Genomic DNA, 27,424 nt, shown 5'->3' with positions numbered 1-27,424 from the left:
GCTACAGTCCATGGGGTCACAAAAGGGTTGGACACGATTTAGTGAGTACACAATAACAACAACTACACACCGTGGGCTCACTCTGTGCCGTATGCTGTCAGGAGGAGCTTCCTAAGTATTGTAATAAAATCCTCACAGTAATGCCTCAAAATAGACCTTACCATTATCCCCGCTTAGAGATGGGAAAACTGAAGCACAGGGATGTGCTGTAATGTCCCCAAGATCCAATAACCGAAAGCAATGGAGGCAGGATTTGAACCTACGTTTTCTGACTTCATAGACCACACTCTGACCACTGAGATCTGCTAAACATTTGACCTGCCACACGCACACACACCACGTAGACCACACATACATCACACACCACACACCCGTGCTTCCCTCAAGCTTGTTTTCAGTTCCTGATGTTCAAATGTTCTTCTCACCTTTACTGAGCTGTTCCATTCTTTAACACTCACGTGTCACATCTTCCAGAACCCCCTCTTCCTCTGAGCAACCGCCTCACAGCCCCTTCCAGCTTATCCCAAAATTGGTTCCTCAAGGGTGGGGAGCCTTGTCTAGTTCCTTTTTATTCCCCAAGACCTAGAACAGGGGCTGACACATCTTATGAGCTTAGTCTGTCAGTCCTATCTGACTCTTTGCGACCCCATGGACTATAGACCTCCAGGCTCCTCTGTCCTTGGGGTTCTCCAGGCAAGAACACTGGAGCCATGCCCTCCTCCAGGGGACCTTCCCAACCCAGGGATCCTGCACTGCAGGTGGATTCTTTACCGACTGAGCCACCAGGGAAGCCCTGACACATGTGAGGAGATCAGGAAATGTCTGTTGAATTTAACTGAGTCGACTTGCCATGGAATGTGGGAAATACCACTAATCCCCCAAACCTTTGTTTTCCCATCTGCAAACTGGGAGCAATAACAGCTGCCCTCTTCCTCCTGTGAGGGTCTGGTGGGGCTCCTACATGGGGTCACACGTGGGGAGGTCTTCTGTAACGTCCACAGCCCGCACATGTGGAGCACGTCGTGGGGTTGGTGGTGACTCCTCATGGCAGGTACTCTCACCAGGCGCGGGTGCCTTTAGCTCTCTGAGCCTCAGTTTCCTCATCTGCAGCTCTGGCAGGTGCACAAGGGTGTTGAGGATCAAAGGGGACTTTATACAGTGTGAGCCCACCGATAGAAGAATGGGCTGTTTTCCATTTATAAAGCAGGGGACGCTAACTTGCTTGGTGTGAATGGAAGAGCTAGCCCTAAGCAGAGACATTTTAAGCCTTCTCTTTTGAGCTGGTGAAGAACAAAGAATAAAACAGAAAGCAAGACAAGGAAAGAAACCATCTGTTTGTGGGCCCAGCATTCCCAAGCAGAGATGCGTGCATGTGTACACACACACACACACACACACACTACAAAGAATTCTGGGAGATCAAGAAGTTCACTCCAGCCAGAGAAATCTCAGTGGGGACCTCATGGCCAGATAGGAGGAGCCCTGAAGACTTTTGATGCCAAAATTGCCTGAAGGCACAGGACTGAAGTGTCCTGGTATGTCTGACAGAAGAGATGCCCATGCCCTCGAGCTCAGAAAGGCCAGTCTACCGCTGCCACCTGACAAGCCCCTTCCTCCCTGACACATCACCACCCTCTTGGGAGTTGTTCCTGATATTTATTGGGTGGAACAGCATTTCATTTTACATATATTGCCGAAGGAATAAGGCACTCTTCCAAATGCTTTATAAGTGTCAGCTCATTTAATCCTCAAAACAACCCAGTGAAGCCCTGTTATTATCATCCTCGTTTTACAGAGGATGTAACTGAGGCCCGGAAGGTTGCAGAGCTGATGATTCTAACCGAGATTCCAGAACAGAGTGTCTGGCTGCTCCAAACACAGAAGGAATGGAAGGTTGGGCTGCTGACTCTGCCAGCTGGAGCGAGGGTAGCTGTGTCTTGGAGGCTCTCACCAGGGCTCGGATGGGCTCAGGGCTTAGCGTGGGGCCTGTGTAGACCTGTTTTCGCAGGCTAGAATGGGGGACCCCACCATGTTATGATTCTGGGACCAGCCATGGCAATGAAGAGGGTAAAGGGCCTCATGGGAGGTTTCCGTTGCCTGAGACAGCTGGGTATCTGGAGAAGATCACACAGGCTCGAGGCCCCGAGCTCCTCTCACCATGCTGCCTCCCAAGCCCCCGGGGCCCCGACATGCTTGGTTCCCCAGCCAGGGTTAGTCTTTCTCCCCCAGAGTCCCCACCCCTCAGCCCTCTGCCCCCGCCCCGACCATTTCCAGCACACCTTTCCCACCTCAACCTAAACCTTGCTCTCCCCTAGTGCTTTTCAGCCCCCACAGTAATGTGTTGTACATTCTAAGTCTCCAAGATGCCTGTCTTACAGCTCTTTATTTCATCTGTAATTAAGTGATTCATCATGTAGTTGAAATTTTTAAAATTGCTTTATTGGTCTGCCTATGTTTAAAGTGTAAAACTTGATACATTTTGACATACATTTTCGCTCATTCAACCAACCCTGTAATCAACATAATGAGCATACCTGTTGTCCCTAAAAGTCTACCTCGTGACCCTCTGTGATTCCTCCTTCCCAACCCTTCCCCCATCTGGTCAACAATGGATCTGCTTTCTGGTTTGTATTTTCTAGAATTTTCTAAAATAACTGGATGATCCTAGAGTATAGACACGTTTTATCCTGTCGTATACACACTTTCACTCAGCATAATGATTCTGAGATTCATCTACACTGTTGAGTGTATCAGTGATTCTGGTTTTTAGCAACTGAACACCAAGTATTTCATTATCTGGAAGTATCGTCATTTGTATATCCATTTATCTGTTGGTTGCCAGGGTTAATTCCAAGTTTGGGTTATTACAAATAAAGCTTCAATTAAGTTTGTGTATAGGTCTTCATATGAACATAAGCTTTAATTTCTCTTGAGTAAGTATCTAGGAGTGCAATGGCTGGATCGTATAATTGGTACATGCTTAACTTTTTACCTCGGAGAAGGCAATGGCACCCCACTCCAGTACTTTTGCCTAGAAAATCCCATGGATGGAGGAGCCTGGTGGGCTGCAGTCCATGGGGTTACTAAGAGTCGGACATGACTGAGCGACTTCACTTTCACTTTTCACTTTCATGCATTGGAGAAGGAAATGGCACCCCACTCCAGTGTTCTTGCCTGGAGAATCCCAGGGAGGGGGGAGCCTAGTGGGCTGCCATCTATGGGGTCGCACAGAGTCAGACACAACTGAAGTGACTTAGCAGAACTTTTTACCCAGCTGCCAAACTCTTTGCCGAAGTGGCTGTACCATTTTACACTCCTGCCAGCATCGAATGAGAGGCTTAATCCAGCTGCTTCCTCAGTCGGGATGGGCAGTCCCTTGGGTTGTAGCCATTTGAATAAGGGTGTGGTGGTATCTCACTGTGATTTTAGTTTTCATTTTCCTAATGACTTACTGATGTTGAGCATCTTCTCATTTGCCTGTATACATCCATCTATCTTTGGTGAGATGTCTGTTCAAAGGTTTTACCCACTATTATTATTTTTTAAATTGGGTTGCTGTAGTTATGATTTTAAGATCTTTCTCTACTATGAAAGTGAAAGGTCTCTGAGGGTGGGGGCCATGTCTGCTCTGATCAAGATTACAGCTGGGGCTTTAAGGCACAGCACATGCCCGGGATAGTCAGCACTCAATAAGTGTTCCGTAAGTTTTGAATGAATTAGTAAATGAATGAATGAAAGAGGGACATTTCCGTGTGTGGCTGGAATGGAGCGAGGTCAGGAGAACCAGTGAGAGCCTGAGGAGAGGGGACAGGTTGGGTCAGCAGAGAAGGGGAGAAACAGAAGATAAAAAGATAGGATGAACCCCTGGAGACTGAGGATGGGGCCCGATGAGGCCACTTCCACACCTGGCTTTGGATCCTCCAGGGTGGTCAGAAGCTGTTATGCAGAGCTAATTTTACCTAAAGTGTCAAGGACTTCCAGGGCCACTGCAGGTCCCAGTCTCCCCCTCTCCATCACATCTGTACTCCAGTAGCAAGGAGCGTTGTCCCAAATGAGTGGCTGACTTGCTAGTGGGGGAAAGGACAGGCCTGATGAGAGACTTGTGGGGGACTTTAGGGCTGAATTCAGTCCCAGCTGTGTGCCCTGCCCAGATTGAACAGTCCCAGACTTTAAACGTGAAATAGTATTGCCTCGAGGGCTGAACTGACCCCATAACCGTGAGACTGAAGCCACAGCCAGCTTCCTGCAAGACGAGACTGGAGCCCACAGAGGAAACTTTCCAAGTAGTCTCAAAACCAAGGTCCCTTTCCCACCTCTTTACTCCCCCTCGGCAGAGGAGTTCTCATGCACATGGAAGACATCATGTCTAGACTTTTAGAGTTATCTCCCAGTGAGGTTATGCATCAATCACTGGGCTGTGGCTGGGTGGCAAAAGCTTAGTTAGTGAAAAGCAAGCATTTACAATAGGCCATGAATTCTGTAACCCTGCTTGGCTATCTTCTTCATTTTTAATATCTGCTGGGTCTCAACAGGAGGATGGCTTGAAGGTTCAGGGCAACCCCCTGGGGCTCAGGGCTGGAGAACAAGGTCTTTGTCATCTCTTGGCCCCCAGCACGGACCCCACAGTCCTCTCCCCAAGCCCCAGATCTGAGGACCCAGGAAGCTTTAGAAAAGCAGATTTGTGCGCAAAGACCCTAGGAGAGATCAACCCTCTAGAAGCCTGCATGGCCTTGGTGATCATCCCAAATTCCGGGAAGATCCCCTGGAGAAGGAAGTGGCAACCCACTTCAGGATTCTTGCCTGGAGAATCCCATAGACAGAGTAAGCTGGTGGGCTACAGTCCATAGGGTCAAAGAGTCAGACACGACTGAGTGACTAACATTTTCACTTTCACAGGGTTGAAGCAGTGAATTCCACCATGCTGTTGAAGAAATCAAGAGGAAGCTGAACAAATGTGGTCATTAGTGCTATTTTCTAGATATTTCTGGCTCTCTGTTTTCTGGGGACATGGTAGGATTGTACTTCCTGGACCCCTTGTTGCTGGCTGAAGTCATGTGACTATTCTGACCAACGGATTGGGAGCTGAAGTGATGTGGGTCACCTCCAGGCTAGGGCATTTAGTTGCAGATCTAAGGCCTTCCAGAACACTTTTTCCCTCTGCCATTGCAACCAGCAATATGGGAGATAATGGCTGCCCCATTAGTCTGGGTTCCTAAGTGAGAAGGACATGGGCAGATACAGAAAAGAACTAATCCTGTAAGGCATCTTCTGTGCTTCAAGTCAATTACATGAAATATCTAAATTTGCACAACACTTCCGGGAAGAAGAAGGTGAAACCATCACTGGTATGGTCATGATTGTCATTTTCCAGATGGGGAGACTGAAACTGGAGAAGAAATTGGTCCATCTGACATCTCCCAACTGAGATAGAATTTGAACACAGGTCTCTGATGGAGAAGTCCACGCTTTTACCAACACACACCACTGTCTGAATTGCCCAATAATCATGTAGTGATTTCTGCTACCTGCTTCTGGGGTTGAGGTCTTTGGGGCTGGAGCCAGAGAGTGAGGAGACCCTAAGATTCTGGACACAGCCAGTCCATTTATGGATGCTTCCTTCCTTCATCCATCCACGTCCATTCAGACAGCTAGTATTTACTGAGCATTTACTATCAGGTCTGTCTGTCATGGCAGGAACTCCCGACCAAGCCTGGGCCAAGAATGGGGAGAAGAATCATGAGTCAGTGAAAGGGGGGGCAGAGAAGCAGGGAGCTGTGTTATTAAGGACGGAGACTGCCATGGACGGGGCTGACATGGAGTGATGGGGCTCAGGGTGAGCAGCAGCAGTAACGAGAGCAGTAGTCGTCATCTGCTGAGCGCCAGCTATGAGAGGCGCTTCCCATAAAGCATACTTCCTGCTCACAACTAACCTCTGGCATCACCCTTGTGAGCCACATGTTACAAATAAGCAAACTACAACTCGGAGAACTGAAATATGAATAATTTGTTGAATGTTACACAACCAGTGATTAGTAGGGTCAGGATCTGAACCCATATCTGTCTGTTCCAAAGCCAACGATCTTAGCCCATAATATACCCTGTTTCTCCTTTTGAACTGATGATGGGCATCCATTCAATGACCCTGCATGTTAGAGAAGCATACCCTTCCTCCAAATGGAGATAAGCCCAGCTTGACAGGTTGGAGGTCTGTTTTTCATTTTGAGAAGGACAGGTGAGAACACAGTCATGAAGTGAGTCCATAGACACTCACTCATAGTCAGCGTGAGTTCGGGAAATGGCAACCGAGGGGTCACTTGCTAATGAGCTGCAAGTAATAAGTTGCAGAGCCAGAGGATAGTCAGGCCTATCTGACTCCTAAGCAGGTGATACTCTTGTATCTGTTGGGATTCTCCATCTACCTTTGACCCACGCATGCCTTCTGCCATTCAGTCACTATTCACTGAGAATCTACTATGAGCAGGGTGGTGGTTTAGCCGCTAAGATGTGTCCAACTCTTGTGACCCCATGGACTGTAGTCTGCCAGGCTCCTCTGTCCATGGGATTCTCCAGGCAAGAATATTGGAGTGGGTTGTCATTTCCTTTTCCAGGGGATCTTCCCAACCCAGGAATCGAACCTGGGTCTCCTGCACTGCAGGCAGATTCTTGACCGACTGAGCTATAAGGGAACAGGGTTCCATGCTCATGCCAAGGACATGATGAACCGATTTTCTCCATGTCTTTCTCACCATGTCTCTCTCCTCTGGCTATTCTATTATTTATGGTATTTTGTTTGTACCATATGGGATGTGGGATCTTAGTTCCCCAGCCAGGGATCAAACCCACGTCTCCTGCATTGGAACCATGGCGTCTTAACTGTTGGACCGCCAGGGAAGTCCCCTGCCTGTATTTATTTGTGTGGCTTGTTCTGAGTTTCCATTGGCTTGGTTGGCAAATGCATGACACCGTTGACTTATTTTGAGAGTGTAACTACCAAGGCTCAAAGATTTTTTTTCACTGTGTTCCCCTGCTAGGATATATCCCGCCTCCAGCCCCTGCCCTGTATTGATCCCCAACTGGATATGACTATAAAAGTCTCTTAACCTCACCTCTTACTTCAGCCATGGCTGCAGCAACCAGTCTCATGCAGACTTTGTCTAGCTTTGTGCAGGCATAATCAGAAAGTACTGCCCTCCAGCCTTGGCACATGGCTCTTACTTCCTGTCCTGAGACCTCGCCATTGTTCCTTTTGGAGAGGCCTCCGGGATTCCTCTGATTAATGATCAGCCTCAAGTGTGGGGGAGCTCGTGCCTGTGGAGCCACCCTGGATCGATGGGAGTCAGAGACTGATGGATGATGCCTCCTCGCACAATTCTGAGATGTATTTCATAAGGCCCCTCAGAGGGTCATCTCCATGATGCAACCTTGTACTGACTTTCTCTCGCTCCCATTTCATTCTTCCTGTTCTATTTTTGGGTCCCTGGGTTTTTCGGTTGCTAAGTCGTGGCCCATTCTTTGTGATTCCATGGACTGCAGCACACCAGGCTTCCCTGTCTTTCTCTCTCTCCTGGAGTTTGCTCAGATTCGTGTCCATTGAGTCAATGATGCCATCCAACCATCTCACCCTCTGTCACTCCTTCTCCTTTGCCTTCAGTCTTTCCCAGCATCAGGGTCTTTTCCAATGAGTCGGCTCCTCACATCAGGTGGCCAAAGTATTGGATCCCTGGGACCACTTCCCAAATAAACTATCTGCACATGTTTTTGTTTTGGGCTCTGCTTTAGGGGAACCCAGGCAAAGATGTGTGTGTGCACTCAGTCATGTACAGCTCTTTGCGACCCCATGGACTGTAGCCCATCAGGCTCCTCTGTCCATGAAAGTTTTCAGGCAAGAATACTGGAATGGGTTGCCATTTTCCTCCTCCAGGGGAGCTTCCTGACCCAGGGATCCAACCCACATCTCTTGAGTTAGCAGGCAGATTCTTTAGCACTAGCACCACCTGGGAAGCCAAAGGCAAAGATAACCCAGTCTTTTTTAAACTTAGTGTGTCTTTAAATGGAAGAATAAGACTTAGCATTTATCCAGATTATGTGAAATCTGAATCTCAAATGGTCTGGTATCTGAACTAAGGCAGAGGGGTCCGATCTGAGGATCTGAGAGCTAAACTTGCCAGGAGGGTTTTATTTCCTGAATGAGGAGGGTTCACTAACAGAGGCTCTGGAGGCTTCTGGAAGCCTTTGGAATTTTGCTGACTTCCTTTTCAGGCTTAATCTGAAAAAAAAAAATGTTTATATTAGTGAGCAACTTGCTTTGCTTGTTCCTTCCCAGGTCTCTGAACTTGAGGAAACAACAATCCAGAGATTTTATTTTTTAAGCAGAATTACAAAAAGGACAGAGGAATGGGAGCCAGGCAGGAGGCCAGGACAGACGAGGAGAGAAGATGCTACCAATAGAGAAGAAAAAGAGGGACAACACGTCAGAGTCTGAGGAGGAGCATAGTTCACCTGGGGCAGTAGTGGGAGACCTGGCTTCTCTTTGCAGTTGGGTGACCGTAACCCAGAAGACGATCCAGGCATTGCAAGGGGCAGGGAGCAAGCAGGTCTGGTGGCCAGAGGGATAAAGAGGCTAGCTGGGTGCAAAAACGGGGGGCCAGGTGGGGGGTCCTGCAGGGGTGGAGGTACTGGGCCATGAAACCCTCCTCCCCTGCTTCATGCTCCACGGTGAGGAAGGAGGAACACTGAAGGTCAGTTCTGCTGATGCAAGCCCTGAAGAAAGGGTTTCAGGTCTGACAATACAGCCATAGACAAACACGACAAATCCTTCTTGATCCGCAAATGGATGGGAACTGGGAAGGTGAACGTGAGGATGTAGAAACAGCACCAGCTTGAGTCTCATTATGCCTCTTATGAGTACAATTTAGCCTCTCTGGGTCTCAGTTTGTTGTTATTTAGTTGCTAAGTCATGTCCTACTCTTTTGAAACCCCATGGACTGTTGCTTGCCAGGCTCCTCTGTCCATGGGATTTCCCAGGCAAGAATACTGAAGTGGCTTGCCATTTCCTTCTCTAAGGGATCATCCCTATCCAGGGATCGAACCTGCGTTTCCTGCATTGGCAGGCAGATTCTTTACCATTGAGCCACCTGGGAAGCCCTGGGTCTCAGTTTGCTAACTTGCAAAATAGGAATGATAATGCCCACCTTACAGGTCTGTTGGGAGGCATGACAGTTAATTTTATGTGTCAATTTGGTTAGACTGTGGTATCAATGTTTGGTTAGACTGTGGTATTGATATTTGATCAAATACCAGTTTAGACATTGCTGTGAAAACATTCTTTTAAGAAGAGATTAGCATTTAGGTCAGTGGACTTTGAGAAAAGCAGATTCCCTCCACAATGTGGGTGAGCCTCATCCAATCAGTCGAAAGCCTTAATTGAAAAAGACTGACCTCCTCCAAGAAAGAGAGGGTTCTGCCAACAAACTGCTTTTGGGCTTGAGTTGCAACACCAGTTCTTCTCTAGATCCCCGGGTCTCTAGCCTGCCATCCTGTGCCTCGGAGTTTGGGCTTACCAGCCTCCACAGCTGTGTGAGCCAATTCCTTAAAATTGATTCTCTTCCATTCCCCACCCCACACACATTCTATTGGTTCTGTTTCTCTGAAGAATCCTCATACAGGAGAGCTAAATGATAAAAATATAATGGCAGATGCCAGACCCAGAAAAGTACATCCTGTGATTCCATTTATATAAAATTAGAGAAAAGGCAAACCTAAGTTATAGTGGAAGGAAAGTTATGACCAACCTAGACAGCATATTACAAAGCAAAGACATTACTTTGCCAACAAAGGTCCATCTCGTCAAGGCTATGGTTTTCCCAGAAGTCATGTATGGATGTGAGAGTTGGACTATAAAGAAAGCTGAGCGCAGAAGAATTGACTCTTTTCAACTGTGGTGTTGGAGAAGACTCTTGAAAGTCCCTTGGACTGCAATGAGGTCCAACCAGTCCATCCTAAAGGAGATCAGTCCTGGGTGTTCATTGGAAGGACTGATGTTGAAGCTGAAACTCCAATAGTTTGGCCACCTGATGCCAAGAGCTGACTCATTTGAAAAGACCCTGATGCTGGGAAAAATTGAAGGCAGGAGGAGAAGGGGATGACAGAGGATGAGATGGCTGGATGGCATCACTGACTCAATGGACATGAGTTTGAGTGAACTCCAGGAGTTGGTGATGGACAGGGAGGCCTGGCGTGCTGCAGTCCATGGGGTTGCAAAGAGTCGGACACGACTGAGCGACTGAACTGAACTGAACTGAACTGAAGCTATAGTGACTGAAAGTAGACCTTTTAGGGCTGGAGTTGGGAAAATGGACTGCAGATGGGCACAGGCAAATTGTGGGGATGGTGGAATGAGATGTGAGTGTGTGTATTTGTTAAAAATTATTGAATTGTATCATTAAAAATGGGAGTAATTGATCCTGTGACAATTGGATATCCCCATGCAAAAGATTGAAATTGGGTCTTTCCCTCACATTATACACAAAAATTAGCTCAAAATGAATCATAAGCCTAAATATAATAGCCAAAACTGTAAAACTCATAGAAGAAAATATGGTGTGTATTTGTGACCTCAGTTCAGTTCAGTCGCTCAGTCGTGTCCGACTCTCTGCGACCCCATGAATCGCAGCACGCCAGGCCTCCCCGTCCATCACCATCTCCCGGAGTTCACTCAAACTCACGTCCATCGAGTCAGTGATGCCATCCAGCCATCTCATCCTCTGTCGTCCCCTTCCCCTCCTGCCCCCAATCCCTCCCAGCATCAGAGTCTTTTCCAATGAGTCAACTCTTTGCATGAGGTGCCAAAGTACTGGAGTTTCAGCTTTAGCATCATTCCTTCCAAAGAAATCCCAGGACTGAGCTCCTTCAGAATGGACTGGTTGGATCTCCTTGCAGTCCAAGGGACTCTCAAGAGTCTTCTCCAACACCACAGTTCAGAAGCATCGATTCTTCTGTGACCAATCCTTATAAAGTGCGATAGCTACAGCACAAAAGAAAAAAGAAAAAAAACCAGGTAAATAGGACTTTTTCACAATTAAAAACTCCAAAGAATGCTATCAATAAAGTGAAAGGACAACCAACAGAATAGGAGAAGATATTTGCAAGCCTTGTATCTGATAAAGGACTTATACTTTGAGTGTGTAAAGAACCACTACAACTTAATGATGAAGAGACAAGTAATCCAACCAAAAAATGGGCAAAGGATCTCAATAGACTTGTCTCCAAAGATAGACAAAGGGCCAATAAGCACATGAAAAGATATCCAACATCATTAACCATGGGATTGTGTGCTGTGTGTTAAGTCGCTTTGGTCATGTCCAACTCTTTGCGATCCTATGGACTGTAGCCCTCCAGGCTCCTCTGTCCATGGGATTCTCCAGGCATGGGTTGCCATGCCCTTCTCCAGGGATCTTCCCAATCCAGGGATCGAACCCAAGCCTCTTATGTCTCCTGCATTGGCAGACAGGTTCTTTACCACCAGAACCACCTGGGAAGCCCAACCATGGGATTAGGGAAATGTAAATAAAAAACACAATCAGATACCACTTCATACCCACTAGGATGAGTATAATTTAAAAGACTCATAATAATAAGTGTTGGTGGGGATGTGGAGAAATTGGAATATTCCTACATTTCTGGTGGGACAATGAACCAATTCAACTGTTTTGGAAAGTTGTCTGGCAGTTCCTAAAAGGTTAAACATAGGGGTTAACATATGACTCAACAATTCTACCTCTAGGTATATGCCCAAGAGACATTGAAACACGTGTCCATACAAAAACATGTACACAAAGTTTGTAACAGCTTTATTCATAGTAACCAAGATGTGGAAACAACTCAAAGAATGAATGACTAAACAGATGTGGTACATCTATACAATGGAATATTATTTGCCAGTAAAAAAGATGAAGTACTGATACATCTACAAAATAGATGGACCTTGAAAAACATGCCAAGTGAAAGAGGACAGACACAAAATGTTACATATGATTCCTTGCATATGCCCAGAACAGGCAAACCTGCAAACAGGAAGCAAAAAGCAGGTTAGTGGCTGTCTAGGTGTGAAAAGAAGTGGGGAGCAACTGCTAATCTGGGTGGGCTTTGTGGGGAAAGGGACCAATGAAATGTTCTAAAATTGATTGTGGTGATGATCGTACAACTATATGAATACACTGAAAAACACTGAATTGTACAATTTAAATGGGTCAGTTGTACAGTGTAATATGTAAATTATGTCTCAATAAAGCTGTTTTTAAAAAGTGCATTTTCTCTGCATATTGGTGATATTGAACACATTTCCATTTACATGTTGTCTATTTGTATGTCTTCTTCGAAAAAACACGTTTCGTTTCTCTGTCCCTTTTTAAATGGGTTGCTGTGTTTTTGCTACTGATTCGTACGTGTTCTTTGTATATCAATATATTGGATATTAGGGCTTCCCAGGTGGCACTAGTGATAAAGAACCCACTTGCCAATGCAGGAGACATAAGAGACGTGGGTTCAATCCCTGGGTTGGGGAGATCCCCCTGGAGAAGGGTATGGCAACTGTGCTTGCCTGGAGAATCCCATGGACAGAGGAGCCTAGCAGGCTACAGTCCACAGAGTTGCACAGAGCCAGACATGACTGAAGCCATTTAGCAGGCATGCCTATTGGGTATTAGGCCCTTATCAGAATTTGTAAATTTTTCTCCTTCCATAGACTGCCTTTTAACTTTGTCGATGGTTTCCTTTGCTGCACAGAAGCTTTTTGACTTGATATAATCCCACTTTGTTTATTTTTGCTTTAATTGCATTTGCTTTTGATATAAAATCCAAAAAATTATTGTCAAGACTGATGTCAAGGAACTTATTCCCTATGTTTTTTCCTGGAATTTTTATGGTGTTAGGTCTTAGACTTAAGTCTTTTACCCATTTTAAGTTAATTCTTGGGTGTGTGGCATAAAATAGGATTTCAGTTTCTTTTACATGTGGACATCCAGTTTTCCCAGCACTATGGTATATTCTTTTCTTCTTTGTCATAAATTATTGACCACATATAAATAAACTACCTGGGTTTCTTTCTGGGCTGTCTATTCTGTTTCATTGATTTATGTGTCTGGTTTTCTGATAATACCATACTTCTTTTTTGATTACTATAGCTTCACAATATACTTTGAAATCAATGAATGTGATGCTTCCAGCTTTGTTCTTTTTTCTCAAAGTTACTTTGGTTATTTGGGTCTTTTGTGATTCCATGCAAATTTTAGAATTTTTTCCTATTTCTGTGAAAATGCCATTAGAATTTTGATAAAATTGCATTTAACCTGTAGATTGCTTCCACTGATCATCAAGGAAATGCACATGAAAATCACAATGAGATATTTTGCCTTACCTCTATTAGGATGGCTCTCACCAAAAAGACAAGAGGTAACAAGTGTTTTGAGAATGTGGAGAAAAGGGAACCCTTGCACACTGTTGGTGAGAACAGAAATTGGTGTAGCCACTGTGGGTGGAAAACAGTATGGAGGTGCCTCAAAAAACTAGAAATAAGACTACCGTATGATCGAGCAATTCCACTTCTGGGTGTCTGTCCAAAGGAAATGAAAACAGGATATTGAAGAGATATCTGTCCCCTGGTGTTCCCTGCAGCAGTGTTCACAATAGCCATGATTTAGAAATAATCTAAAGGTCTGTCAACAGATGAATGGATAAATAAGGTTTGGTGTATTTATACATATACATACATATATATATATATATATACACATATACATACATACACACACGCACAGTGGGATATTGTTCAGCCATGAGAAAGAAGGAAAGCCTATCATTTGCAACAATGTGAATGCGTCTCAATGGCTTTATGCTCATTCAGCCAGACAAAGGTAAATGCTGCTTGCTATCACTTATATGTGGAGTCCCCCTCAGAAAGAAGTCAGATTCAGTGAAACAGAGTAGAATGGTGGCTGTGAGGGGCTGGGGGAAAGAGGGAGGGGGTAGGAAAAAGGTATAACTTTTAGTTATAAGATGAGATATAATATGAGTTTATATCTTATAATATATATAAGATGATATATAGTGATATAATATAATAATATGATATAATATATATTATACATTATACAATATAAGGTGAGTGTAGTTATAAGATGAGTTATAAAGTTATAATAACTTTTGGTTACAAGATGAGTAAGATCTGAGGATCTAATGTATATCATGGTGAATATGGTTAATAACCCTGTATTGTATAATTAAAATATGCTAAGGGAGAAAAACTTAAAAGTTCTATGTTCTCACCAAAAAAAAAAAAAAAAAAAGACAAATATGTGAGGTGATGGTTGTGATAATTAACTTGATGCAGAGAACCCTTCCACCAGGCGCCCATATCAAAACCACATGATGTGCATTTTAAATATCTTCACAATTTTATGTCTCAACAAAGCCGAAAGAAAAATAGGAGAAAAAATGAGCGAGTTCTGTTGTATACTAACTGGACCTCAATCAAGGTGAATGAAGATTCTTGTATGTGTGTGTGTGTGTGTGTGAGTGTGTGTGTGAGTGTGTGTGTGAGTGTGTGTGAGTGTGTGTGTGAGTGTGTGTGAGTGTGTGAGAGTGTGCGTGTGTGTGTGAGTGTCTGTGTGTGTGAGTGTCTGTGTGTGTGTGAGAGAGTGTGTGTGTGTGGGTGTGTGTGAGTGTGAGTGTGTGTGTGTGAGTGTGTGTGTGTGAGTGTGTGTGTGTGAGTGTGAGTGTGTGTGAGTGTGTGTGTGTGAGTGTGTGTGTGAGTGAGTGTGTGTGTGAGTGTGTGAGTGTGTGTGAGTGTGCGTGTGTGTGTGAGTGTGTGTGTGAGTGTCTGTGTGTGTGTGAGAGAGAGTGTGTGTGTGTGGGTGAGTGTGCATGTGTGTGTGAGTGTGTGTGTGAGAGAGAGTGTGTGTGTGTGTGTGTGAGTGTGTGTGTGTGAGTGTGTGTGTGTGTGTGTGAGTGTGTGTGAGTGTGCGTGTGTGTGTGTGAGTGTGTGTGTGAGTGTCTGTGTGTGTGTGAGAGTGTGTGTGTGTGTGAGTGTGTGTGTGAGTGTGTGAGTGTGTGTGTGTGTGTGAGTGTGTGTGTGTGTGTGTGTGTGTGTTTGCCATGTGCTGTTGCCATCGTCACTTTCAGATGAAGGAACAGAAAACTGTGGCCCAGAGATGCTCAGTGTCCAGTGACCTGCCCAAGGGACCCAGGTCCCCGCTGAGCCTTGCACAAACGGAAAGTTTCCAGGTCAGCAGGCTTTGGTAGCAGTGGCACCAGGGCTCTGGTACATGAATGATGGCAGCCACCTCAGACACAAAGCTGCTGGGGTCGGGAGAGACCCAGGAACCACTTGCAAGGGAGAGACCTACAGAAGGCAGCTGTCTGGGGGCTGCTAAGAGCTCTGTGAGCTGCGGGGAGTGTCCATGTGAAACTGCGGGGACGCAGTGCTTGTGAGGGGAGGGTGTGGTTTAAGCTGTTATCATCAAGGCTGCACATGTGCCAGGCCCAGCAAGGAGACGTTCCTGAATAACGTCATCCGGGTCTGTACTCACAGCCCCCTGTGCTGCTGCTGCCCTGTATCGCGAGGGAGGTAACGAGGGTCAGGAGCCTTGTCCAAGGTCGCTAGTTATGCTGCCCGCCCGTTACTCCCAGGGCAAGAGCCAGGGCCGGAGATCAGCCTTTTCTTCCTGGTGCCCAGAAGGCCTCCCACCCCTTGGCCTTCAATCCACCCGGGGCCTCTCAGATCTTACACATCCTTGGCCGGGCCTGTGGGAAGCATTTCCACCCCATATCTGTGTATAAAGGCTGTTCTCCCAGAGTCTCCAGGCCATCCAGGATGAGGGACTTGTCCTTTCACAGGATGGCCAGTGTCTTGGCCTGGGGTAATGCCAGCCCCATAGGCCACGGGCCCCATGGTGAGACCTGGGTTAGAGTCCTGGCCTTGTTTCTGAGTTGCTGTGTGACCCATTCACTGGTCATCACTACCCCTCTCTTCGCCTTGGATTCTCATTTCTAAAACAAGGATCAGACAGGGTGATTGAAGATCTCTGCAGCCTCTGATGCTGTGTGGGTCCCAAGCAAGGTCAGCCTAGGGGAAGGGATGTGGGGAGGGAAGGTCTATACTCGCAGTCTGTCTGGTGGGTAGAGTCTCAATGGAGGCAGGGTGTGCTGATGAACTGAGCCTCAGTTGGCTATGTTAACTTACCTTGACCTTGGTGACAAGGCAGCCCTGGATTTTGTAAGTTTGAGTTTCCGTAGGTTGAGCCCCTGTGGATGCAGCCTCCAAGGCCATCCAGGCGGAGGCATCTGGTTGAAAGCGTTGCTCTCACTGGCTCCCATCGGTCCAGGGAACACTCGGCCTGGGGAGACTTCCCGCCACAGTAGCTATTTTGAAAGAGCTTCTTTCTCCCTGTGGGTCTTCCCGTTTTAGGACATCAGCTCTTTCCTCCTGCTGTCTGGACAAAGCAGGTGGGATTTTGGGGAATCAAGAGGCAATGTGATGGTTGCGACCCTTTGTCAATGCCATTGCTGCACAGCAGGGGCCCAGAAGCTGCACTAGAACTTGTCCCTGTGTTAAATTCATGTTCCAGGGGGTTGAGTTCCATGACACATTTCTCTCCAGAGTGAGGGAAGAGACTCCAGGCAGAGATATTTACAAGGCCAGAGAGAGACGGGGTTGGGGGGAAAAGAGCAGGGAAAAGAGTGAGAGAGAAAGAAAAAAGAGAGAAAGACAGAGACAGGCAGAGGCTGTCTCTAAACTCTGAGGCATCTGGACAGAAGTCTTAGAGCAGAGAGACTGATGCAGGTGGGGTTGTGCAGGTTGGGGGAGGTTGAGAAGAATCCACTCCAGGTATGAATCCTGACTTCACCTTTTCTGGTTGTCTTGGGTAAAACGAAATCACCGGGTTTTTGTGAGGATTAAAATTTAAGGTATGTAATTTTCATATCAGTGCCTGGCATATGGATGGCACTTAATCAATGTTCCTTCTGGACACCCTCTATCATGGTTTCCCTCTTTAGAGAGACTGCTTTCCCCTTTGGGGTCTGGGGCCTGGCACTTGGCCCACAGACTGACCCATAAATGTCAACAGCTGAAGGAGCTCAGTAGCAGGCAGTGTCCTCCCAGGAGCGCCAGGCTGTGGATGCATAGGGCAGCTACTTCAGGTGCAAAGCTGGTTGAGGGTCTTCGGCTCTGCAAAGACCCTTGTATGTATCATTGCACCCAGATCTCTTTCTTACCTATGGCCCAGGCCTCTGTTAGCCCCTCTAGGTGCACTGCAGAGCCTCTCCCCTCTATTCGACTCCCTGAGCTGGCAGTCTAGTTACCACGGAAACCAGTGGTTTCACATAGGACAAAGCTCAGGGAAACTCAGTGTTAGAAACTTGCAAACACATTATGTAACACAAAAAAAGAGTCTGGGAGACAGAGGGCAATAAAGGTTTCATTGCCACTTGTTTAAGGAAAAGAAAAAAACCTCCACAGTCCCAAACTGAAAGGGGTTTCATGATCATATTTCTATTTTCTCTTTTAATTGCTTTCCCCATTGATGGCTTTCCCCCCCTCCCCCGCTTTCAGGCAGACCCTAGCAAACCACAGTCCAGGAGCCTTGCTGAACACATGACCAGCCCTGCAGTCTTGGTGTTCTTCTTACACGTCCTGTCATTTAAGTGTCTTCTCGCTCAGAGTCCCTGAAGCTTCCTGAGCATCCTGATTGCACAGGTATCATCAACCCTGCTTTTACTTCCTAATGTCAGGGCAAAGTAGAGCCAGAGAACAGCGGTATCCTCGCCACCTCTCCAAGGACTGTAGTCCTCATGCTGATGGCAACCCCCCTTGGGCTTACTTGGTCTCTTAATTCTAAAATCCTTGGATGGTGGGAGACTTCTACTTTTAGCCAAGAGAGAGTAAGAGATTCAGAACTGCCCTCAGGTTGAAAACATGAAAAAAAGAAAAAAAAACTGGGCAAAATATATGAAACAACTGTTTTTCGAACGTTGGACAGAAGATGATGTAGGACTGTGAACCTCAAGGGAAGAAGGGAAACAAATGAGGTGAGCCCCTTGATAGCCCAGCAAAATGCTTGGAGGCACTTTTCAGGGAGCAGAACAAGAGGGAAGGAATCTGAACGGAGCCCAGCTGTTTCTGCTGACTAGACGAGACAGAGATTGGACTCTGTGGAAGCTGAAGCCATTAGCACTTGCAGGACTTAACACAGAGAGTAAAAAGTAGGAGGGAGTGAGGGTGGGGGAGGGAGAGAGAGGGAGCTGCAGCTATCTATAGAGGGATGGTTCCAATATCTGGCAGAACACTGGTTTGCGAATGTGTGGGGTGAAACCCCATGCAGTTGGGATAAGTACCCCTGGAAAGCAGTAGGCAGAGAAATTCCCAGAGCTCAGGGAAGGCTGGGAATAGTTTATATTCCCCACTATCCAGAGTGGCTAGACCTCAAAATACATAGAGCATCAGACAGAGTCTTCTGAAATACTTAATAATAGAACTAAATCAGCCTTAGACTAAACACTTCCCTGGACTCATCCCAACAAGGCTTTAAAAGCAAGACTCAGAAGGATCAAACTGATCTCAAATGCTTTAACTTCATGCCTCAATATTCTTTAAAGAAATACAATAAAATCTGGCACCCCTAAACATAAAATTGACTATGTTTAACATCCAATGTGGTCTATTGCCCCTGAGAAAAACTAACCAACTGAAACAGATCTGAAAATGACACAGATAATGAAATTAGCAAGTGGTGATGTTAAAACATGTATTAAAATTTGCTCCATATATTCAAGAAGATAGAGGAAAACATGAATATAGGATGAGAAATGGAAAATACAGAAAGACACAAATGAAGCTTCTAAAGATGAAAAATGCAATATATGGGATGAAAAATACACTGAGTGGAACTAACAGCAGGTTGGAAATGGCAGAAGAAAAAAATTAGTGAAATTGAAGATAAAGCAATACAAGCTTAAATATAGCACAAACTTGTAAAAGATTTAAGAAAGAGAAGCAGAGAGGGAGGGAGAGGGGGCACTGGAGGCCTATGGAACCATGTTAAGCAGCCTAACTTTCGTGAATTAGAGACCCAGAGGAAGAGAGAAGAGTGGTGGAAATAGAACACAAATAGCATGATGGTAGATTTAAATTCAAACACACTGGTAATTACTTGAACTGTATATGGGTTAAATGACCCAATTAAATGGAGACATGATCATTTTCTCAAAAAAAAAAAAAAATCAAGACTTGGTTTTATGCTGCCTTCAAGAAGCCATTTTGGATGTACTCAGATTAAAAGTAAAAGAGTGGAAAAAGATAAACTATACATACACTTATCACAAGAAAGCTGGAGCAAATATATCAATAGTAGACAAGGTAGACTTCAGAGCAAGGAATGTTAACAAGGCAGCTCATCAGGAGGACACACTAATCCTCTATGTGCATATGAGAGAGTCTCAAAATACATGAAAATAAAACTAATAGAATTGAAAAGGGACAGAATGAAAGCTACATGTATAACTAGAGATTTCAGTACTCTCAACTTAGCAACTAAACAACAACTCTTAGCAATTGATAGAACAAGTAACACAAAGTCAGCAAGAATATAGAAGATCTAAACAACACTATTAAAATTGACTTAATTGATCTTCATAAAATACACCACCCAACAATATCAGAACACACATTCCTTTCAACTGAATATGGAATGTTCACCAAGATCAACCATATACTGGGTCATAACACAGGTCTCAATACAATTAAGAATGTTTCAGATCAAATCATTCGCTCAGTCATGTCCGACTCTTTGCGACCCCATGAATCGCAGCATGCCAGGCCTCCCTGTCCATCACCAACTCCCAGAGTTCACTGAGACTCACGTCCATCAAGTCAGTGATGCCATCCAGCCATCTCATCCTCTGTCGTCCCCTTCTCCTCCTGCCCCCAATCCCTCCCAGCATCAGAGTCTTTTCCAATGAGTCAACTCTTCTCATGAGGTGGCCAAAGTACTGGAGTTTCAGCTTTAGCATCATTCCTTCCAAAGAAATCCCAGGACTGATCTCCTTCAGAATGGACTGGTTGGATCTCCTTGCAGTCCAAGGAACTCTCAAGAGTCTTCTCCAACACCACAGTTCAAAAGCATCAATTCTTCGGCGCTCAGCCTTCTTCACAGTCCAACTCTCACATCCATACACGACCACTGGAAAAACCATAGCCTTGACTAGACGGACCTTTGTTGGCAAAGTAATGTCTCTGCTTTTCAATATGCTCTCTAGATTGGTCATAACTTTCCGTCCAAGGAGTAAGCATCTTAATTTCATGGCTGCAGTCACCATCTGTAGTGATTTTGGAACCCAGAAAAATAAAGTCTGACACTGTTTCCCCATCTATTTCCCATGAAGTGGTGGGACCGGATGCCATGATCTTTGTTTTCTGAATGTTGAGCTTTAAGCCAACTTTTTCACTCTCCACTTTCACTTTCATCAAGAGGCTTTTGAGTTCCTCTTCACTTTCTGCCATAAGGGTGGTGTCATCTGCATATCTGAGGTTATTGATATTTCTCCCGGCAATCTTTTTTTTTATTTTATTTTATTTTATTTTTAAACTTTACATAATTGTATTAGTTTTGCCAAATATCAAAATGAATCTGCCACAGGTATACATGTGTTCCCCATCCTGAACCCTCCTCCTTCGTCCCTCCCCATTCCATCCCTCTGGGTCGTCCCAGTGCATCAGCCCCAAGCATCCAGTATCGTGCATCAAACCTGGACTGGCAACTCGTTTCATACATGATATTTTACATGTTTCAATGCCATTCTCCCAAATCTTCCCACCCTCTCCCTCTCCCACAGAGTCCATAAGACTGTTCTATACATCAGTGTCTCTTTTGCTGTCTCATACACAGGGTTATTGTTACCATCTTTCTAAATTCCATATATATGCATTAGTATACTGTATTGGTGTTTTTCTTTCTGGCTTACTTCACTCTGTGTAATAGGCTCCAGTTTCATCCACCTCATTAGAACTGATTCAAATGTAGTCTTTTTAATGGCTGAGTAATACTCCATTGTGTATATGTACCACTGCTTTCTTATCCATTCATCTGCTGATGGACATCTAGGTGGCTTCCATGTCCTGGCTATTATAAACAGTGCTGCGATGAACACTGGGGTACACGTGTCTCTTTCCCTTCTGGTTTCCTCAGTGTGTATGCCCAGCAGTGGGATTGCTGGATCATAAGGCAGTTCTATTTCCAGTTTTTTAAGGAATCTCCACACTGTTCTCCATAGTGGCTGTACTAGTTTGCATTCCCACCAACAGTGGAAGAGGGTTCCCTTTTCTCCACACCCTCTCCAGCATTTATTACTTGTAGACTTTTGGATCGCAGCCATTCTGACTGGTGTGAAATGTTACCTCATAGTGGTTTTGATTTGCATTTCTCTGATAATGAGTGATGTTGAGCATCTTTTCATGTGTTTGTTAGCCATCTGTATGTCTTCTTTGGAGAAATGTCTATTTAGTTCTTTGGCCCATTTTTTGATTGAGTCATTTATTTTTCTGGAGTTGAGCTGTAGGAGTTGCTTGTATATTCTCGAGATTAGTTGTTTGTCAGTTGCTTCATTTGCTATTATGTTCTCCCATTCTGAAGGCTGTCTTTTCACCTTGCTAATAGTTTCCTTTGATGTGCAGAAGCTTTTAAGGTTAATTAGGTCCCATTTGTTTATTTTTGCTTTTATTTCCAATATTCTGGGAGGTGGGTCATAGAGGATCCTGCTGTGATGTATGTCAGAGAGTGTTTTGCCTATGTTCTCCTCTAGGAGTTTTATAGTTTCTGGTCTTACGTTTAGGTCTTTAATCCATTTTGAGTTTATTTTTGTGTATGGTGTTAGAAAGTGTTCTAGTTTCATTTTTTTACAAGTGGTTGACCAGATTTCCCAGCACCACTTGTTAAAGAAATTGTCTTTAATCCATTGTATATTCTTGCCTCCTTTGTCAAAGATAAGGTGTCCATATGTGCGTGGATTTATCTCTGGGCTTTCTATTTTGTTCCATTGATCTATATTTCTGTCTTTGTGCCAGTACCATACTGTCTTGATAACTGTGGCTTTGTAGTAGAGCCTGAAGTCAGGTAGGTTGATTCCTCCAGTTACATTCTTCTTTCTCAAGATAGCTTTGGCTATTCGAGGTTTTTTGTATTTCCATACAAATTGTGAAATTATTTGTTCTAGCTCTGTGAAGAATGCTGTTGGTAGCTTGATAGGGATTGCATTGAATCTATAGATTGCTTTGGGTAGTATACTCATTTTCACTATATTGATTCTTCCAATCCATGAACATGGTATATGTCTCCACCTGTTAGTGTCCTTTTTGATTTCTTTCACCAGTGTTTTATAGTTTTCTATATATAGGTCTTTAGTTTCTTTAGGTAGATATATTCCTAAGTATTTATTCTTTCCGTTGCAATGGTGAATGGAATTGTTTCCTTAATGTCTCTTTCTGTTTTCTCATTATTAGTGTATAGGAATGCAAGGGATTTCTGGGTGTTGATTTTATATCCTGCAACTTTACTATAGTCATTGATTAGTTCTAGTAATTTTCTGGTGGAGTCTTTAGGGTTTTCTATGTAGAGGATCATGTCATCTGCAAACAGTGAGAGCTTTACTTCTTCTTTTCCAATTTGGATTCCTTTTATTTCTTTTTCTGCTCTGATTGCTGTGGCCAAAACTTCCAAAACTATGTTGAATAGTAATGGTGCAAGTGGGCACCCTTGTCTTGTTCCTGACTTTAGAGGAAATGCTTTCAATTTTTCACCATTGAGGATAATGTTTGCTGTGGGTTTGTCATATATAGCTTTTATTATGTTGAGGTATGTTCCTTCTATTCCTGCTTTCTGGAGAGTTTTGATCATAAATGGATGTTGAATTTTGTCAAAGGCTTTCTCTGCATCTATTGAGATAATCATATGGTTTTTATTTTTCGATTTGTTAATGTGGTGTATTACATTGATTGATTTGCGGGTATTGAAGAATCCTTGCATCCCTGGGATAAAGCCCACTTGGTCATGGTGTTTGATCTTTTTAATGTGTTGTTGGATTCTGATTGCTAGAATTTTGTTAAGGATTTTTACATCTATGTTCATCAGTGATATTGGCCTGTAGTTTTCTTTTTTTGTGGGATCTTTGTCAGGTTTTGGTATTAGGGTGATATTGGCCTCATAGAATGAGTTTGGAAGTTTACCATTCTCTGCAATTTTCTGGAAGAGTTTGAGCAGGATAGGTGTTAGCTCTTCTCTAAATTTTTGGTAAAATTCAGCTGTGAAGCCGTCTGGACCTGGGCTTTTGTTTGCTGGAAGATTTTTGATTACAGTTTCAATTTCCGTGCTTGTGATGGGTCTGTTAAGATTTTCTATTTCTTCCTGGTAGAGTTTTGGAAAGTTGTACTTTTCTAAGAATTTGTCCATTTCTTCCACGTTGTCCATTTTATTGGCATAAAATTGTTGATAGTACTCTCTTATGATCCTTTGTATTTCTGTGTTGCCTGTTGTGATCTCTCCATTTTCATTTCTAATTTTATTGATTTGATTTTTCTCCCTTTGTTTCTTGATGAGTCTGGCTAATGGTTTGTCAATTTTATTTATCCTTTCAAAAAACCAGCTTTTGGCTTTGTTGATTTTTGCTATGATCTCTTTTGTTTCTTTTGCATTTATTTCTGCTCTAATTTTTAAGATTTCTTTCCTTCTACTAACCCTGGGGTTCTTCATTTCTTCCTTTTCTAGTTGCTTTAGGTGTAGAGTTAGGTTATTTATTTGACTTTTTTCTTGTTTCTTGAGGTGTGCCTGTATTGCTATGAACTTTCCCCTTAGGACTGCTTTTACCTTGTCCCACAGGTTTTGGGTTGTTGTGTTTTCATTTTCATTCATTTCTATGCAAATTTTGATTTCTTTTTTGATTTCTTCTGTGATTTGTTGGTTAATCAGCAGCGTGTTGTTCAGCCTCCATATGTTGGAATTTTTAATAGTTTTTCTCTTGTAATTGAGATCTAATCTTACTGCATTGTGGTCAGAAAAGATGCTTGGAATGATTTCTATTTTTCTGAATTTACCAAGGCTAGCTTTATGGCCCAGGATGTGATCTATCCTGGAGAAGGTTCCATGTGCGCTTGAGAAAAAGGTGAAATTCATTGTTTTGGGATGAAATGTCCTATAGATATCAATTAGGTCTAACTGGTCTATTGTATCGTTTAAAGTTTGTGTTTCCTTGTTAATTTTCTGTTTAGTTGATCTATCCATAGGTGTGAGTGGGGTATTAAAGTCTCCCACTATTATTGTGTTATTGTTAATTTTTCCTTTCATACTTGTTAGCATTTGTCTTACATACTGCGGTGCTCCCGTGTTGGGTGCATATATATTTATAATTGTTATATCTTCTTCTTGGATTGATCCTTTGATCATTATGTAGTGACCATCTTTGTCTCTTTTCACAGTCTTTGTTTTAAAGTCTATTTTATCTGATATGAGTATTGCTACTCCTACTTTCTTTTGGTCCCTATTTGCATGGAAAATCTTTTTCCAGCCCTTCACTTTCAGTCTGTATGTGTCCCCTGTTTTGAGGTGGGTCTCTTGTAGACAACATATGTAGGGGTCTTGTTTTTGTATCCATTCAGCCAGTCTTTGTCTTTTGGTTGGGGCATTCAACCCATTTACGTTTAAGGTGATTACTGATAAGTATGATCCCGTTGCCATTTACTTTATTGTTTTGGGTTCGAATTTATACACCCTTTTTGTGTTTCCTGTCTAGAGAATATCCTTTAGTATTTGTTGGAGAGCTGGTTTGGTGGTGCAGAATTCTCTCAGCTTTTGCTTGTCTGAAAAGCTTTTGATTTCTCCTTCATACTTGAATGAGATCCTTGCTGGGTACAATAATCTGGGCTGTAGGTTATTTTCTTTCATCATTTTAAGTATGTCTTGCCATTCCCTCCTGGCTTGAAGAGTTTCTATTGAAAGATCAGCTGTTATCCTTATGGGTATTCCCTTGTGTGTTATTTGTTGTTTTTCCCTTGCTGCTTTTAATATTTGTTCTTTGTGTTTGATCTTTGTTAATTTGATTAATATGTGTCTTGGGGTGTTTCACCTTGGGTTTATCCTGTTTGGGACTCTCTGGGTTTCTTGGACTTGGGTGATTATTTCCTTCCCCATTTTAGGGAAGTTTTCAACTATTATCTCCTCAAGTATTTTCTCATGGTCTTTCTTTTTGTCTTCTTCTTCTGGGACCCCTATGATTCAAATGTTGTAGCATTTAATATTGTCCTGGAGGTCTCTGAGATTGTCCTCATTTCTTTTAATTCGTTTTTCTTTTATCCTCTCTGATTCATTTATTTCTACCATTCTATCTTCTAATTCACTAATCCTATCTTCTGCCTCTGTTATTCTACTATTTGTTGCCTCCAGAGTGTTTTTAATTTCACTTATTGCATTATTCATTATATATTGACTCTTTTTTATTTCTTCTAAGTCCTTGCTAAACCTTTCTTGCATCTTCTCAATCCTTGCCTCCAGGCTATTTATCTGTGATTCCATTTTAATTTCAAGATTTTGGATCAATTTCACTATCATTATTTGGAATTCTTTATCAGGTAGATTCCCTATCTCTTCCTCTTTTGTTTGGTTTGGTGGGCATTTATCCTGTTCCTTTATCTGCTGGGTATTCCTCTGTCTCTTCATCTTAAATTGCTGAGTTTGGGGTGTCCTTTCTGTATTCTGGCAGTTTGTGGAGTTCTCTTTATTGTGGCATTTCCTCGCTGTGTGTGGGTTTGTACAGGTGGCTTGTCAAGGTTTCCTGGTTAGGGCTCTAGGTTGTTCTGCCGGGAACAATCAGAGGCCGGCCCTGGGCTGACCTCCCAGGTCCAAGCCGCTCAGGTTCAGGCACTCAGGTAGTCCTCAGAGGCGCAGATTCGGTTGGGCCTGCGTTTTGTGTTCTTCCCAGGTCCGAGCAGCTCAGGTGATGAGGTGTTTGGCGGGCGCCAATGCTGCGACTTATCGCCTCCCCGCCACTCGGTTATCTGGGTGTAAAACCGGCGCACCTTCTCAGGCAGATGTTGACCGTCCAGACCCCCAAGAAGTTTTAGTTATCAAAGAAGCCTGCTTACAGTTTTATAGATAGTGTCTCTCTGGGGCTACGATTGCCCCCTTCCAGCTCTGGCTGCCTGTCACTGGAGGGGGAAGGTCTGCAGCCGGCTATCTCTGTTCAGTCCTTTGTTCCGTGCGCGGGCCTGGCGGTGTCTTAGGTTAGGGCTGGCTTTTCGCATGGTAGATATCCCACAGTCTGGTTTGCTAGCCCAAATTATTTCGGTCAGATAGCGCTCAGGACATTCGGGCCAGATTCTTACTCGAAGGGACGCAGCCCGTGCAGCGCTTCCCTGCCCAGCCCCTGCTTGCTAATGGCGTGTGCAGGCATCTGCGCTGCTTCTCTGCTGGGGGAGTTACCGTAGGGCTCACAATCTGCGATTTTTAATTGTTTATTTATTTTTTTCTCCCTTTTATGTTGCCCTCTGTGCTTCCAAAGCTCGGCACAGATTCTGCAGTGAGAAGGTTTCCTGGTGTTTGGAAACTTCTCTCTTTTTAAGACTCCCTTCCCGGGACGGAACTCCGTCCCTCCCTCTTTTGTCTCTTTTTTTGTCTTTTATATTTTTTCCTACCTCCTTTCAAAGAGTTGGGTTGCTTTTCTGGGTGCCTGATGTCCTCTGCCAGCATTCAGAAGTTGTTTTGTGGAATTTACTCGACGTTTAAATGCTCTTTTGATGAATTTGTGGGGGAGAAAGTGTTCTCCCCGTCCTACTCCTCCACCATCTTGGCTCCTCCCTCTCCCGGCAATCTTGATTCCAGCTTGTGCTTCTTTCAGTCCAGCGTTTCTCATGATGTACTCTGCATATAAGTTAAATAAACAGGGTGACAATATACAGCCTTGATGTACTCCTTTTCCTATTTGGAACCAGTCTGTTGTTCCATGTTCAGTTCTAACTGTTGCTTCCTGACCTGCATACATATTTCTCAGGAGGCAGGTCAGGTGGTCTGGTATTCCCATCTCTTTCAGAATTTTCCACAGTTTATTGTGATCCACACAGTCAAAGGCTTTGGCATAGTCAATAAAGCAGAAATAGATGTTTTTCTGGAACTCTCTTGCTTTTTCCATGATCCAGTGGATGTTGGCAATTTGATCTCTGGTTCCTCTGCCTTTTCTAAAACCAGCCTGAACATCAGGAAGTTCACGGTTCACATATTGCTGAAGCCTGGCTTGGAGAATTTTGAGCATTACTTTACTAGCATGTGAGATGAGTGCAATTGTGTGGTAGTTTGAGCATTCTTTGGCATTGCTTTTCTTTGGGATTGGAATG

Source organism: Bubalus kerabau, chromosome 15, assembly GCF_029407905.1.
Source record: "Bubalus kerabau isolate K-KA32 ecotype Philippines breed swamp buffalo chromosome 15, PCC_UOA_SB_1v2, whole genome shotgun sequence".
NCBI classification, from domain to species: Eukaryota; Metazoa; Chordata; class Mammalia; order Artiodactyla; family Bovidae; genus Bubalus; species Bubalus kerabau.
This window is presented reverse-complemented; position numbering follows the sequence as displayed.